The following is an 18,851-nucleotide window of genomic DNA, read 5'->3' on the forward strand; positions in this document are numbered from 1 at the left end:
TAAATCTAATTTTATCATAATTAGGTGGTATGTGTCTCATTCTTCTAGATTTTAAATGGATTATTAATTTTGCTTCAATACTAGATATTAAGGTAATTAGGTAGGCTAATCGTTGTGGGTTTTCTTTTGTTTTATCTAGACTTATATATTCTGAATAATTACTAATTAATGATTCTTTAATTTTTCTAAAAGCTTCTTTGTTTTTAAATGGTCTTCTCTTAATTAATTCAATAAACATATTCAATAAATTCAAACATATATAAATTCATACATACTACTGCTGTACTTTTTAAATAACTGGGCTTTGATACCATTTGTAGGGGGGTGCGGATCTATGCGGATAACTAACTTATAAAATAGAGAGTAGAAGTTGTAGAAGAACATCAGAATCACGACATTTCAATCCAGATATCTTTGGAACACGTACTACAAAGTGTAAGAGGGAGTAGAAGTTGTAGAAGAACATCACAATCACGACATGTCAACCCAGATATCTTGTGATATTTTAAGTTCACTTATTGAGAAATATTAGATGAATAACCATCAGAAACTTTTTGATTCTTTAATAAAAGACCAAATTCATGCTTATCTTTAGAAGGCAATGTGTAGCATAGAGTCGAAACTTCCACTTTCTCCCCCTTTTGGAAGAGGTGCAATTTTTGCCTTATGTTCATCTATTGCAAGTTTAATAGAGTGTTAATTGTATCCTTGATCTTTCCTTTAACATTCATGAATGTCCCCATAAAATCCTCGTATATATTTTTTCAATATGCATAACATCAAAATTATGTCGCAATAAGAGATACTCCCAACATGAAATCTTAAAAAGATATTTTTCTTGTTCCAGTTATCCTTTCTATCTTTATCCAATAGCTTTTTTCTTTTTTTTGGATCCCTTGAAAAATTTTTCCCTTCAAGATCTTGTACTTGATTAAGTATCTCAGTACTAGAATAATTTTTTGGTGGTGACCTTATTTCTTCTGTGCCATCAAAAGACTGCTTCTCATATCTCCAATTGTGACTAAGAAAAAGGTACCGTAGATGACTCATAAAATACTACTTCTTACTTTTAGCTAGTCGAATTGAGAAAGTTTCTGTGTTGCAACACAAACATGACATTTTTCCTTTGGTACTCTATCTAGATAAATTTTCATATGCTGAAAAGTCATTGATAGTCCATAACAAAGATGCATGCAACAAGAAATTTTGTTTAGTCGATACATCAAAGGTCTAAACACCAAATTCCTATAACTCATTCAATTTTTTTTATTAATGGATGAAGATATAAATCAATTGCATCTCCTGGACCATTTGGGTCATGAGTAAGCATTGCCAAAATAAAATTTTCTTGTTTCATACATAACCAAGGTAGTAAATTATAAGGAATACGGATCGCATGTCAAACTCTATGTGAGATTTTTGAATTCTGAAATGGATGAAATCCATCACTAGCAAGTCCAAGTGTAACATTACAGGGCTTGGCTGCAAATGAAGGATAAATGTTATCAAATGACTTCTATGCCATTGAATCAGCTGGGTGACTCATTATTATCCTTATGCCATGTTATTAGAGTAGATGTCTTTGTTGACATAAACAACCTCTGAAGGTTAGGCTTTAAGGGACAATAACATTAAATTTTTGTTGCTATATTTTTACCTTTTTTGTTCCTTGTTTCCCAACTATGGGTATCTATTTTCCACCTAGATGCACCACAAACATTGCAAGAATTGAGTAACCTATCTTCCTTCCACTATAACATGAAATCATTAATACAAGCATATATCTTATTGAAACAAAGTTTGAGTTCTCGAATTATTTTATTTTCCTCATAATATTAGTGTGGGAAATTGGTGCCATCAGACAATAATTCCTCTTTCAATATTTTTAATAACATTGTAAATGATGCATTACTCCAGCGGCCCATATTTTTTATGTGAAGCAATTTAATCAAAGAGGAAAGCTTTGACAATTTTGAATTGTGGTACAGTGGCTATTCAAAATCCTTTAATAGTTTTTAAATATTTTTTTCATCAAGATTTTACTCCTCCTCAATCCTCACAATCAGTGTGTGTAGGTCCACTGTCAAGATTAGGATACAAATTTATCAATAATTTTTCAACTTCATCTTTCATCTCATATTCTTCAATTTCATCATCATATTCATCTTCAGATTCAGATAACAGTTCACCCAAGCGCTCTCCATGGTGTAACCAGAAAGTATAATTCTGAACTATTCCATATACCTTTAAATGTGTCTCAACTATTTTGTGAGTTCCCAAAGTATTGTTGCAATGTTTGGTACATGGACATTTTATTTCATGTTCTTCTCTTATTTTTTGAAAAGTATAGTTCAAAAACATTTTCACCCCATTTTTGTAGATTTTGTTGGAATAGTCATTAATAAGTTGCATCCATTGCTTACTAGGTGCCATAACCTTGTAAAATACATACAATATTAGATTTATAAAATAACATGATAAGAGATTATATTAATAAGATGCATAGACACATAGCCACATTCTCTACAAAATAATTCTACACCAGTTTAAGAGGTCAATTCTCAGACATACAATGAAAAACAACTATTACCTAGAATCTTCTATGAGCTTCAGAACATACTGATCATGAGTTTCACTGATCTATATAACTATTTTGAGTTTTACCATCTATCTCATCCTTTCCAAGTTCTTTTAGAAAACTAATGGTTTGTACAAACACGAGAAACTCTTCCAGTTTACACCCAATAGGTCAAATAATAGCACAATGGAGTTTTATTAAGGGATATCACATTTTTGAAAAAAGTAGACATATAAAACACAAGGGGAGTAACATATAATATATACACATAAAAGTAACATTTTGGCATAGCTTAATAGTGTAATCCATTCTTAGTCTTACTTTTGTAAGTTCTCAAAAATAATTTATTGCTATTTGTTTATTATGGTAATGGTTGCTAAATTCTGAATAGAACTGTGGAACTTTTCAACAATTATATAGTAGTATTTTAAGTTATTTGCATTATTTAGTCCTTAATAACTTACTATGTTTTAGTGTTGTTGTCTTGATTCAATTATTAACTAGTTGTGGTTTTTAGTCAACTAAAAGAAGTTAAGCTGTAAGAAAATATTTTTTGATAGAACAATATGATAGTATTTAGACCAAGGTTGGAAACATGATGGTCATAGGACAATTGTTTTACCGGCCTGAGGAAGCAACAAAAAGAGCTAGTGAAAATAATGCATCAAAATAAAAAAGGTAAATAATTGGTAGTCGAGATGCTCTACTTGCTCAATGGTATCATAGTGAGCTGATTACTAATGAAACAGTGTATAAATATCGGGGCAAACAACCAAGTCCAATAGAGACAACAAAAAAACAAGTGTCTAAGTCATGAGCTATGCAATCGTGGACTAACCTACTCCAAGCAAATATATGGTAATAGTAGATAAATCAAACTTCTCATTTCCAGCAGAAAGAAAAAGAAATGATAGTAAAATATCTAGCAATGGAACAACAAGTGCAATATTGAACCTTAAATCCCAAATCTTGGAGATAAAAATTCAAGATTGTCCGGAAGGATCCTTAAAAAATAAGAACTTAACAAAACAACATCTCTCGTGTGAGATTCATATGCTCATGCATAGCCTACTTATTTCTAGACTCTCTTTTCCAGGAACAATCTAAGAAATTAATCTACTCGTGATTATCGGAGGTACTTTATGAGGTTAAATAAGAAAGGATGAACGAACACGGCCAATTTATCCATTGAAAGTTGACTTTATCTGTATATGATAATCAAATATATTGGAACTTACAACCAACCATACAAAAGTATATTTATTCGTACAATGCAACTTTAAATAATTTGAGTTACTCTTGCATATTATTATGTCCTTGCTCTTAAACCATGCAATGAATTATATGGATATTACTATGCCTGGAAAGAGTCTTTGTAATAATAAGACTTAGAAAAGCCCATATATATTTTCTTGTGTTGAACATTTTCCTTAATAAAGTGCACCATGTGAAGAATGGGACTATAATTTAGGCTGAGTAATCTTAAAAATTCGTGCCAAAACTTTTTTATTGAATTATAAATCTACAACACTCCTACCGTCAATGATTTTGTGTTAGTCCTATCACTATAATAGAAAGCTTATCACAAGATAGATGTTGAAGTTGATGGAAGTGAAATATTTATTTTATGAAGCAGGGTGACATAGATCAATAGTTGGTAGTGATGAGAAATAAGAAGCTGGAGGTGAACTGATGTCATTCCAACAAAAGGGGTGTAATACCCCAAACTTTCTTTAACTATAATTTAGTCTCTAGATGATTTAGGATTGACTTCGTAATAGAATAATGATTAAATCTGATATAATTTCTTCAATTTCAACATTTCATCATGTGGTAAATTGAAGTAGCTTTCCAACGATACCAATTTCGCAAAAATCCGATATCTAAGTAAAAAATTATGGCTACGGGAAGGCCGATGAACCGTCGAGCCTGCAAAGGACCATTGCCCAAGACGTCGAAACTAAGGAAGTAACCCCATCTTTTGGCCAAAGTGCGACGGACATGTCAATAGACCATTGAGCTAGCGACGGACCATCTCATAAGCCATCGAAAGCGAGGCAATGAACCTGTGTTCTGCCAAGGCGCAACAGGCAGGCTGACAGACCATTAAGCCAGCGATGGACCATTTCCCAAGCTGTCGCAGATCCCATTTAGCAATTTAAAGCCATTTTAAAAAGGGGTTTTGGATTTTTTTCCACCGCTTTTTAACACCTATTTATATCATACTAGAGCTCACAACTCCTCATTCATCCATAACATCAAAATTAGGGTTTCTTTTAAGACTAATCCTCAAGAACAAGATTCACTCCCTTCTTCAAGAAAACTCAAGAATCAAAATGTCACCATTCAAGAAGCTTCGATAAAAGTTATTCTCTTTCAAGATTCAAGCTTTTGAGTTATGTTAGATGTTGATTCTTTGGTCCATTCCACCAAAGAAGTGCAAGAATCCTTTTTCAAATAATAAAGATTGTATATTTAGGAGTTTTCATGATTTATATGGGTAGAAGTTCATGTTCATGTTATTGTAGTGTTTTGATTCATGTTCTAAATTACAAGTTTCATAATTTAGTCCTAGTATGTGATGATTTGCATAATATTTATGATAAACCCATCAAGTTTCATGTTGATTGATGTAACCATGTTAATTAGATATAGAAATTGTTATATAACTAAAGCATGCTCCCCATATGTTTGATAAAATGCCTATGTGAATGAGATAGAGCCTTTATAGTATGTTGACAATAAATCCCCAATTATGTATAAGTTAATGCATGCCAAGTGTTTGTTGAAAGGCCTCAGTGGATAAATTATGATATGCTAACATGCATTTCTATTCATGTGTAAGTTTATGACCTTCAAGTGCTTGATGAAATGCCTCATTGATTGTATTGTGAGTTGTTGATCATTGTCAAGTGTTCAAGTATTGTCATGTCTTATTTATTTATTTATTTATGATATTGAGTCCTGGGGGTATTTAATACCCGATAATTTAGCTGTGTGCCTAGAGCCATTGTAAGTTAAAGTACTCTCAGTTATGTCACGATCAGTAGTAATCTCAGCCATTTAAAGAATTCAATAGAATTCAGTCAGTAACATGACTTGGGAAAATTTAGTAAGCTCAGTATCATTCAAAGTCTAGTTCAGTATTCAGTTCAAAACTCAATAACATTCAGTCAGTTAACAAAATTCAGCAGTATTCTGTCAGTCAATGGAAATCAATAAATTATGTTAAGCTTAGTAAATCAGTATGATCAGTAACAGATTCAACTCAATCCAATACATTCTAAGAATCAGTTCAGAGTTTATTCAGTTAGGAGTAGGATTCATCATCGAGCGAGGACAGGGAGATGGATTCCCCACAAGATATGCAGAATCATTAGTAGCAGCCCCTGTACTCCAGAACTACATAGCCAACATAGGATAAGGAGTCACCCGTTAGACTAAGTCTTGGATACCTCCCAGGAGTCACCCGTTAGATTAGGCTTGACTTCTTATTTATGGTCACTCGTTAGAAAGGCTTAACCATAAAAGTATCTTTACCCATGGCACGATACTGACATTCTTCTAGCTGGGGTTACAGGTTGGACCTCAATAGTTTAGATTTAGGGCATGTCAGTTAGATGACTACTTCCTACAGTCTTAGTTTCAGATTCAGTCTAAGTAATAGAACTCAGTTCAGCTATACAGAAATCAGGACTGTCAGATATGGTCAATCAGCTTAGTAAAGAAATTAAATAGTTCCATAGATTCAGAGATCACCTGTTAGACAGGCTTGACCTCATTTTCAGTAAATCATATTCATTATCGGTAGATTTAGAGATCACCTACTAGATAAGCCTGATCTCAGATACAACCAATCATTATCATTATCAGTAGATTCACAGATCACCGGTTAGATAGACTTGGTCTCAGATTCAATCAATCATTTTTCATTTCAAAGTGATATAGATATGACTGCTAGATAGGCTTGATCTCAAATTCAGTCAATAAGTACTAGTATCAGTAGATTCAAGGATCACCCGCTAGATATGCTTGATCTCAGATTTCAATATTTGTAGACTTAGTTATCAGAATTCAGTATCAATAAACTTAGATATTAGTTTTCAGTACACCCAGTTATTTAGTATCTCAGTATTAGTAAACTTAGTAATCAGTGTTGCTACAATTTCAATTATAGTTTATGCATCCATGCATGTATCCTCATTCAGCATACTCGTGTATTCAGTCAGTATTGTTCATGCATACAAACTCTTGCATTTACCCTTACCTCATCTAGAATTCCAGTACATTCTTACATACTGATGAATACTTTTCTCTTGCACTATGGTGTCTTATACCATCATTTCAGAAGCATGAGCTCCAAAGCATCCTTAGCAGTTCAGACTCATCCAGCAACAGTAGACTTAGCAGTGAGTCCTCATTATTCGAGGATGTTCCTTATTTTATTATTGCGTTAGATTTATCATTTTATTAGATGAAGTTATTTGGGGGATTGTCCCATCAACTCCATAGTTCAGACAGTTTAGAGGGTTTTCTGACTAGATGTTCAGATCGACTAGAGTATTTTTCAGATGTTTTTTAAGTTTTGGTTTATTATACTTTATTAACTTTTATTTCAAATATTTGAAACTTATGGCAATTTTCCGCCAGTTTTCCATATTTATTTCATTATGTTATTCAGTGCTTAGTTACAGATGTCAGTCAAGGTTTAGCTTTCAATCCTTTAGAATTATGAGCATCGTGTAGCATCTGGGGTACCAGAGTCAGGACGTTACAAGGGGATAAGGAGAATGGTCAAAAATAAGAGGGAAAACTAGGTATAGGTAGATGTAAGGATGAACTATGCAATTCAAAAAGTCAAGAATTTGCAACTTAATGTTTATCTAGGTTCTAGATACTCTAGCATTTTGATATGGTTTGGACTCCTTATTAATTGTTATATTGCATTAGATTAAATATCTAATACTATGATTTTGATTAGTACATTTGATATCAGTCAATCGATAATGAAATAGAAAATGAAGAATCATATGAACTAAATATTTTAGGCTTTGTGTTTCATGTCTTGAACTTATGGGAAGACTATATTAACAACAAGAAAATAAGGATAAGTTTAAGGAACACTCCATATTTTCATATTAAAGACTATAAACTCAGCAACGATCTTTAGTACTATAAAACAGAGGGATATGAACCCAAAAAGCTACTCAATGGATGAGAAATCATACATCAGTTGCTATGGAAGCTGTGGTGGAAAATTAAGAGATTAGGGCATAAACGACTGAGCATTCATAGAGGATGGACATGAACCAAAAAATTTACTCAATGGATGAGAAATCATACATCAGTTGCTATGAAAGTTGCAATGGAAAATTGAGAGATTAGGGCATAAATGCCTGAGCGTTTAGAGGGAAAATAATGGAAAATAGGAAACAAAACCTATGTAAGTTTCATATTTTCTTCAAATTGTTGGAATTAATGGTTCTTTTTAGAAAAAAAGTTTAACGGACAATCAACTAGGAATTAAGTGTAGTACAATGAGAAAACAATGATCAACTAGATGATGGCGTTTATATTTTTCTTATATAGATTGGTGCTCTATAATACCATAAATAAAAAAACAGTAGAGTTTTTTGATAAAACATACCTCATCAAGAAAAAAATGATTTCTTTGGACCAAGCAAACATAGAGCTTTTGGAGATGTGAAGGAAAATAGAGAGATGAGATTTTATGGATAAGAAATCATATCTCAGTTGCTATATATGGAAGCTGTGAAAATGGAAAACAGAGAAATTTAGGGAAAAAATAATTTGAATCTGATTATGTTGATCGATAATAAGAAAGCCAATGAAAATTTTGATGATAATATTAGAGATGTATAATTAGGGCGTGGTATTTGGAGACCACAGAGAGCTTTTTCTTTTTTAAGCGTTAAGTTTAATTTTATTAATTAACATTATTTTTGTTAAAATTTTTAGTACACTAATTTGGAATTACTTTTCTCTAAATTATTAATAGGGACCACTTAATAACTTTTTATGACTAGATTTTATACCTTCACAATAAAATGAACAATTAGAGATCGAAATTTAATCTCATCCTAATAAGTATACTTTTAGAGATGAAATTATTGACTCATCCCAGAATATTGGTCTTAAGTAGACCTTTTTGTTATAGTGGGGATCGGAAAACACATCTAACTTTAGCTCATTGCAGGATATTTCATGATCATCAATGAAATATTTCGAACATTAAAATATAAAGGAACTTATGCAATACTTTTTGAGCCAATCTGCAATTACATAACTATCTATGGGGAGTATCTGGGAAAGCTCTATCTTTAGGAATTTGAGCTTGACTATTTGTGTTAACTCAAAACAAGGATGTGTTGGCATGACTGGAGCAAGATGAGAATCTATATAACTTTCTTAGAGAACACATCTACTACATGATCTGTGTAATACCTCATACTTTTCCTAGCTTGAAATCATCTGAAGAATGTTAGAAACTTACTTTGAAAGATGATCCACTTTTGTACATGTGGAAAATCGAATTATCTTTCTAAGGATACCAATTTTATTAAAATCCGACATCGGAGGAGAAAGTTATGGCCAAAATACAGAAGGCAGTAAAACTGCCCAAATACGACGGTGAGAGAGACTGGCTATTGGACTAGCGATGGACCTTCGCTCAGGCCTTCACAAGGGAAATAGTAAGGCCACCTTCTGGATAAGGTGCGAAGGTCAATTTGACGGACCATCGAACTTGCGTGGACCATCGCTCAAGGCATCGCAACAAAAATAATGAGACCCCATTCTACATAGAAGCGATGGTCAGGGCCGACAGACCATTGCACCCACCGTCAAAGGTCTTGATTTAGCAAATTAAAGCCATTTCTAAAAGGGTATTTTGGTAATTTACCACCCATTTATGTATATACCCAATTATTTCTGATTTCAGCCATTTGGTTTATTATTAATTCAAAACCAATATTAGAGTTTCTCTAAAATATTAATGTCCAAGAACTAAATCCAATCTTCTTCAAGAACTAAGGGATTTCCAATTCTTCAAGTGAAAGAACATTAAGAATCATAACCCTGTTATGCAAAGTGTTCATTCATGGACTTTTTTGGTCCATGAAGTCCAAGAATCCCTTTTCCAACTTCAAGTTAGGGTTTTTCTTTTTGATTTCATGATTGGGCTGTTTTTGTTCATGTTGATAAATGAGAAATTGAATTCTACTCCATGTTGGGTGCTAATTTCCATGTGGGTTTAATTATTATAGATATAGATTCATGCAAACCTATGACTAAACCCTTGAATGATGAAATTAGAATGTGACCATGATATTTAATTGTTGTACAATTATGTTTACATACACCATGCCTACAGTATGTTTTATTTAATGCCTAAATAAAGGAAAAATACCTAACTAGCATGTTGTCATGAAATCCCCATATATGTACAAGCTTATGCCTATCACATGGTTGATGAAATACTTTAGTAAATGCATTATGGTGATTATTATGTATTCAAGCAAGTCATGCTTTGTCAGTTTCCTTCTATCGAGTACTGGGGGTACTTATACCTAAAATATTAGTTGTGTGCCTAGAGCCATGTAATGTTTTCACGATACTCTCTATCAAGCTATGATCCTTAGAATTCAGATAGTCTTACGACTCAGGAAATCTCCATGATCTTATGAACTCAGTCAGTTGTAAGATATATGTAGTATTCCATGAGTCAACAAAAGTGAGTAAATCAGTCCATATCCAGTTCAGTAAATCATGTTCAGTGTCCAGTCAGATGTGAGCAGAAATTAGCACCGAGTAAACCCAAGGATGGGGACATACACTATTATATGAGGGTGTGATCCTCAACAGTTATCTTTGCATTCCAGAGCTATATGGCTAGCATAGGTTGAGACATCAAAACTATCGATGAGGATTGATGAGGTGGATAAGCATTTTCAGATAAGGGCCCCTCTATTCTAACACAAGAAACACTATCAGATGAGGGTCACGCACAGCTTATCCTTACTAGTGGTGCGGTATAGACACCCTTCTAATTAGGGTTACAGATTAGACCCCAACTAAGACATAATGGCGTATTAAAGGCATTCAGTTTGTTAAATATTTTCCACAGTTTCATGTTATAGAATCAGGACTGTCAGATACAGTTCAGTAGTCTCAGTCATAGAAATCAAATATTTCTTCATAATTTAGGACTGCCAGATATAGTCAACTTAAATACAGTTTAGAACTCATATAGTTCTACGGGATTTAGGAATTTCAGAGATAGTCATTCATGTTATCAGTCATATCAGTTAATAACATGTCAGGTTATTAATATTCAGACTCAGTAATTATGTTATCACATGGTCAGTTAATATTATGTATTTATGTATGCATTCTCACTTTTATGTAAGACAGTTAGTTAGCGATAATTATGCATGTGAACCCTTGGATATAGCCTACCTCACATGAGTACTCGGTATATTTCATTGTACTGACGCATTTTCACTATGGTGCTTTCTTTTTATGTTACAACATAGGTTCAGAGACACGAGTTCCAGATCAGCAGTAGATCCCAGTTTTAGCAGTGAGTCCTTATCATTCAAGGGCATGATTATTTCTTTACAATCTCATTGATTAGCTTATTAGTTGGAGTTACTTAGGGACATGTTCCATTAACTTCTTATTCTAATATTAGAGGCTTTCAAACTAGATGCAGACTATCATATTTTAGATTTTGAAATTTTTTTATTTTGTTTTGGGTATTCTATTACCCCACTCAGATGTTGTATTATTCAGATTTTCTTTAGTATTGAACCTTATGGCCTTTCAGTGCATGTTTTTTGCATTATCGTGTTATATTATGTAGTGTACAGGTACAGATATCAGGCATTGGTTATCTTGTTGTCCTTCAGGGTCATGAGCGTCATGTAGCCTTTTTGGCACCAGGTTTGGGGTGTTATAAACTTGGTATCAGAGCCTATGGTTCAATATAGTCCTAGGAAGTTTAAAAGCCGCATCTAGTAAAGTTTTATACATAGATGTATTGCGCGCCATATTTATGTGTAAGAGGATATAAGATATTTTAGGAATAATTTTCCTTCATTCAGTATTCATGTCGTGCCAGTGAGTATAATCTCAATCTAATTTCTCAGTCTAATCCACTTCTTCTCCTTATTTCAGAATATGCCTCCCAAGAGAAGAACCCAGCCATCCAAGAAGATCCTTTGGACGAATATATTTCTCATTCGTAATTTAGGAAAGAATTCACTACTCTTGTTCAGTCAGTTACTGCTCAAAATGAATGACCAGTTATTGTTCTGGCCAAGCTAGTGGCTAATTCAGCTACAGCCAGGATTCGGGACTTTACCCGAATAAATCCTCCATCCTTTCTTGGGTTTAAGACAGACGAGGACCCTAATGAATTCCTAGATCAGGTGCAGAAGGTTACACACATAATGGGGGTTACATCTAGTGAGAGTGCTGATCTAGCTGCATCTCAATTATAGGATATAACTCATACTTGGTTCAAGTAGTGGAATTCAGAGAGGGTAGATAATGCAGGGTCAGTTGAGTGGGAGAACTTTTCTTCAGCGTTCCTTGATAGATTCTTTCCCCTAGAGCTTAGAAAAGCTAAGGTGCTAGAATTTATCAACCTCAGGCAGGGCAATATGACACTGAAAGAGTATTCTTTTAAGTTTACTCAGTTAGCTAGATATGCCCCTCATGTGGTTGCAAACAGTAGGGAAAGGATGAGTAAGTTCACTTCGAGGTAAATGATAGTATGGGAAACGAGTGTTGATCTGCTATGATGAATAGTGATAGGACTTTAGCCAGGCTCATGACGCATTCTTAGTAGATAGAGGGGTAGAAAATTAAGTAGAAGGAGCAGCAGAATAAGAAAGCTAGGATAGGTAGCTTCAATTTTTGCCAGCCTAAGTCAGATAAGGCAATCGTTCTCAGTTCTGCCCTAAGTCATCAACTCCAACTTTTTTTTTAGCCAGTGCTATAGCTCCTAAGTTCAGAGATAGGGCGCCAGGCTCTAAGTCTCAGGGCAGTTTTAGAAATGCCCGAACTAATCCCTTTTGTTAGACTTGTGGCAAGAACTATAAGGGTGCTTTTAGAGTTAGCAGCGATATCTATTTCAGTTGTGCCAAGACAAGCCATATAGTCAGAGACTGCCCTCAGTCAGGCTATCAGAGTCATCTCCGCTCCTTAGCTCAGTACGGTCTCCGGAATCAGCAGGGTGCCACCATTAGTGCTACTAGTGGGAAATACCTAAATTACCTTTATGCTCTTCAAACTAAACAATATTAGGAAGATTCTCCTGATGTAGTTACCGATATGTTACAGATATTTCATGTGTATGTTTACGATTAGCTAGATCTAGGAGCCTCTTTGTCTTTTGTTACTTCTTATAAAGCAGTTGATTTTAGAATCAGTCCTGAAATTCTAGAAGATCCCTTTTAAGTCTCTACCCCAGTGGGTAAAACCATCATAGCTCGGTGGGTATACAAAAATTGCTCGGTTATGATATTCAGAAAGTCACTTTAGAAGACTTAGAGGAATTAGAGATAACTGATTTTGATTTCATTTTTGACATGGATTGGATTCATTCCTATTTTTCCATAGTTGACTGCAGAAATAGAATAGTCCAGTTTCAGTTTCTGAATGAACCCATCCTACAGTGGATGGGTAGTACTTTAGCTTTCAGAGAACAACTTGTTTCCTACCTTCGGAAATGGAAATAGATATCTAAGGGATGTGTCTATTATCTTATTCATATTAAGGATTCAAGTTCTGAAACTCCCAGTCTTGAATCAGTTCCAGTCGTAAATGAATATTCAGATATCTTTCCCGAAGATTTTCTAGGAATTCCTCTCGAAAGCCAAATAGACTTCGACATTGATCTCCTTCTAGATACTCATCCCATATCTATTCTGCCATACAAAATGGCACCAGTAGAACACAGAGAACTTAAATAATAGTTGATGGTCTCCTCGATAAGGGATTCATCAGACCCAGTGTTTCCCCATAGGGCACTCTAGTATTATTCGTGTCCAAGAAAGATGGTTCTCTCAGAATATGCATTGATTAACGTCAACTCAACAAGGTCACTATCAAGAACAACTATCCTCTTCCAAGAATCATTGACTTATTTTACCAACTTTAGGGTGCCAGTTATTTCTCGAAGGTAGACTTTAGATCTAGCTATCATTACCTCAGAGTTTGGGAATGTGACATCCTGAAAACAACTTTTTGTACTCAGTATGGTCATTTCAAATTCTTAGTCATGTCATTTGGGCTTACCCATGCCCTAACTCCTTTCATGGACTTGATGAACCATGTGTTCAAGTAGTACTTGAATATGTTCCTCCTACTCTTCATAGATAATATCCTGGTCTATTCCTGCAGTGAGTGAGATCATGCTGACCATCTTAGGACAGTACTTCAGACTCTCAGAGATCATCAAATAGTTTCCAAATTTAGGAAGTGCAAATTATGGCTAAGGTCAGTATCATTCCTTGGTCATATCGTTTTCGGTGATGGCATTAAAGTAGATTTTTAAAAGACTAAAGCAGTAAGAAACTGGCCTCACCTTATCTCTCCATCAAATATTAGGAGTTTTTTAGATTTGGCTAGCTATTACAGATTGTTTTTTAAGGGATTTTCTTCTATTTCATCCCCTATGTCCAGATTGACTTAGAAGAAGTTCAAGTTTCAGTGGTCAGATTTTTGCGAGAAGAGTTTTCAAGAGTTGAAAACTAGAATCACCTCAGCTCCAGTATTATCTCTTCCAAATTGTCTAGATGGGTTCATTGTGTATTCTTATGCATTTATAGAAGGTTTGGTTTGTGTCCTCATATAGTATGGTAAGGTCATAGCGTTTGACTCCAGACAACTTAAACCCTATGAGAAGAATTATCCTACTCATGATCTCGAGGTAGCAGCCGTAGTCTTTGCCTTGAAGATTTAGAGGTATTACCTATATGGTCTTCCTGTAGATGTGTTCATAGATCATAAGAGCCTTCAGTATGTCTTTTCTCAGAAAGATCTCAATCTTCATAAGAGAAGGTGGTTAGAGCTCTTGAAAGATTAAGACATGAGTGTCCTTTATCATCTGGGCAAGGCCAATATAGTGTCCGATGCTCTTAGTAGATTATCCATGGGTAGTGTTTTTCATGTTGAGGATAGTAAGAAGAAGTTAGCTCAGGAAGTACACCAGCTTGCTAGACTAGGCATTCGCATAGTTGATACATATGAGGGTGATATATGGGTTCAGAGTAGTTAAGAATCATCTTTAGTTTATGAGGTAAAAGAAAAGCAAGAGAAAGATCCCAGCCTTGTCAAGTTGAAAGAGTCAGTTCAGGATCAGAAAGTAGAGGTTTTCTCCCAAGGGGGATATGGCGTTTTGCATTGTCAGGGTCATTTTTATGTTCTAGGTGTAGATTACTTAAGGCAATAAATTTATTTTTAAGCGCATGGTGCACGCTAATCTATTCATCCAGGGCCATAAAGATGTACCATGACTTGGGGAAAATCTATTGATAGAGTAGGATGAAGAAAGATATTGCAAAGATTGTGGATAAGTTCTCTTCATGTTAGCAGGTTAAAATGGAGCATCAGAAGCCTAGTGGGTCCATGCAGGAGTTAGTATTCCTACTTGGAAGTGGGAAGAAGTGAACATGGACTTTATAATAGGTTTGCCTCGAACTCATCATCAGTATGATTCAGTTTGGGTCATTACCGATAGGATGACCAAATCATCTTTTTTATTCCAGTCCATACCTCTTACTCATCCAAGGATTATGCCAAACTTTACATCAGGGAGTTGGTAAGATTATATGGTATTTCGTTATCTATAATATCAGACAGAGGTACCCAATTCACCTCTTATTTCTGGAAATCATTCCAAAAGGGTCATGGTACCCAAGTTCATCTTAATACATCCTTTCATCCTCAGACAGATGGTCAAGCAGAAAGCACCATATATGCTAAGGGCGTGTTCAATTGATTTCAAGAGTAATTGGGATGACCACTTGCCTTTGATTGAGTTTGCATACAACAATAGATATCACTATATTATTAATATGGCTCTTTTTGAATCACTCTACGATAGGAGATATAGATCTCCAATTGGTTGGTTCACAGTTAGTGAGGCCTCAGTTATAGGGCCTGACTTGGTATTTGATGCCTTAGAGAAAGTCTAGTTGATCAGAGAAACACTTCAGCTGCTCAGAGCCAACAAAAATCTTATACAAATATTCGTAGAAAGGATATCGAGTTCGATATTAGTGATCATGTCTATATAAGGATCTATCCTATGAAGGGACTGAAGAGGATCGGCAAGAAGGGAAACCTTAGTCCCCGATATGTTGGTCCCTTCAAGATTCTCAGTCGCTTTGGCAAGGTAGCTTCTGAGCTTGATTTGCCTTCAGATCTAGCCTCAGTTCATCTAGTCTTCCATGTCTCTTTGCTCAAGAAATGTATACGTGACCCAACAGTTGTAGTCCCTATTCAGAGAATCAATGTTTAGAACAGCCTCTCTTATGAAGAAATTCTAGTTGAAATCCTACAGTATTAGACTCGTAGACTGAGGAACAAAGAAGTCCCTCTAGTTAAAGTTCTTTGGCAACATTAGTCTGTCGAGGGAGCTACTTGGGAAACAGAAGAAGACATGCGTACCAAGTATGCTCACCTCTTCTCCTCTGACTTAGATCAAGCTCAAGGTAATAGTTCTCATTAAGCTTACCTAGTTTTATGTTTAGTGTTCATCACAAACTTGGTAGCAAGTACCATTGCATATTCAGTCATGAATTCATGCATTGGTTTAGTTATGTAACTTTACATCAGACACATATTATCATTGTGAGAAACTTAGTTCATCAGAACACCCAGTCATGCATTCATGAATCATTTACACATGCATTAGATATGCATGTTCAGTATGATATGTTCAGTTATCTGTCATGTCATTCATGAGATTATATTTCATTATTCATGTTCAGTATGTCTGTTGGTTATTCATTCCCATCCCTCATCTTATTCGAGTATGAATGTTCTCAAGGGGGAGATATTGTAATACCCCATACTTTTTCCTAGCTTGAAATCACTTCAAGAATGTTAGAAACTTACTTTGAAAGATGAATAAACTTTTGTAAATGTGTTATTTGAAAGATTTTAGATATTGTAATACCCCATACTTTTTCCTAGCTTGAAATCACCTCAAGAATGTTAGAAACTTACTTTGAAATATGAATAAACTTTTGTAAATGTGTTATTTGAAAGATTTTAACTTTTTTTTCATGTGGAAAATTGAATTAGTTTTCCAATGGTACCAATTTCATGAAAATCCGACATCGAAGAAGAAAGTTATGGCCAAAATACAGAAGGCAGTAAAATTGCCCAGATGCGACAGTGAGGCCGATAGATCATCGGACTAGTGACATAATGTCACTCAGGCCATCGCAGGGGAAACAGTGAGGCCACCTTTTGGATAAGGTGCGACAGTTAGGTTGATGGACTATCGAACTTGCGATGGACCATCGCCGTAGCCGTCGCAACCAAAATAGTAAAACACCATTCTGCCTAGAAGTGATAGTAAGGGCTGATAGACCATCGCACCCACCGTCACAGGTCTCGATTCATCAAATTAAAGCCATTTTTAAAATGGTATTTTGGTCATTTACCACCACCTATATATATACCCAATTATATCCAATTTCAGCCATTTAGTTAAATATTACTTCACAACCAATATTACGGTTTCTCTCAAACGTTAATCTCCAAGAACAAAATCCAATCTTCTTCAAGAACTAAGGGATTTCCATTCTTCAAGTACAAGAACATCAAGAATCTTAACCCAAGTATGAAAAGTGTTCATTCATGGACTCCTTTTATCCAAGAAGTCTAAGAATCCCTTTTCCAACTTTAAGTTATGGATTTTCTTTATGATTTCATGCTTGGGTTGTTCTTGTTCATGTTGATAAATGAGAAATTGAATTCTACTCCATGTTGGGTGCTAATTTCTATGTGGTTATAATTATTATAGATACAAATTCATGCAAATCTATGACTAAACCCCTGAATTATATAATTACAATGTGACCATGATGTTTAATTGTTGTATAATGATGTTTACATGTACCATGCCAACAATATGTTTGATTTAATGCCTAAATGAAGGAAAAGTGCTTAACTAGCATGTTGTCATGAAATCTTCATGTATGTATAAGCTTATGCATATCACATGGTTGATGAAATGCTTCAGTAAATGGATTATGGTAATTATTATTTATTCAAGCAAGTCATTCTTTGTTAGTTTCCTTCTATCGAGTCCTGGGGGTACTTGTACCTGATATATTAGTTGTATGCCTAGAGCCACATAATGTTTTCATGATACTCTCAATCAAGCTATGATCCTTAGGCTTCAGATAGTCTTATAACTAACAATCTCTATGATCTCATATACTTAGTCAGTTGTCAGATTAAGTAATATTCCGTTAGTCAACAGATGTCAGTAACTCAGTCCAGGTCTAGTTTAGTAAATCATGTTAGTGTCCATTCAGATAGGATTAGAAATTAGCACCGAGTAAACCCAAGGATGGGGACACACATTATCAGATGAGGGTGTGATCCTTAGTAGTCAACCTTGCATTCCAAAACTATGTAGCCAGCATAGGTTGAGACATCAACACTGTCGATGAGGGTTGATAAGGTGGATAAGCACTGTCAGATAAGGGCCCCACCGTTCTCATCAGGGGAGAAAATTAGATGAGGGTCACCTACAACTTGTGCTTACTAGTGGCGCGGTATTGAAACCCTTCCAATTGGGGTTACAGATTAGACCCCAACTCAGCCATAATGGCATATAAGGGGCATGTCTATTAAATAACTACTTCTCACAATTTCATGTTATAGAATTAGTACTGTCAGATATAGTCAATCAATCTCAGTAATAAAACTCAGATAGTTCTTGAGAATTTAGGACAGTTAAATACAGTCAACTCAGATATAGTTTAGAACTCAGATAGTTCCATCAGATTCAGGACTGCCAAATACAGTCACTCATGTTATCAATCATATCAGTTATTAATATGTCAGGCTATCAGTATTCAGACACAGTAATCATGTTATCACGTGGTCAATTATAGTTACGTATTTATGCATGCATTCTCACGTTCATGTTACACAGTCAGTTAGCGATAATTATGCATGTGAACCCTTACATATAGCCTTCTTCACATGTACACATAGT

The sequence above is a fragment of the Capsicum annuum genome, chromosome 7 (genome assembly GCF_002878395.1).
Source record: "Capsicum annuum cultivar UCD-10X-F1 chromosome 7, UCD10Xv1.1, whole genome shotgun sequence".
Lineage (NCBI taxonomy): Eukaryota > Viridiplantae > Streptophyta > Magnoliopsida > Solanales > Solanaceae > Capsicum > Capsicum annuum.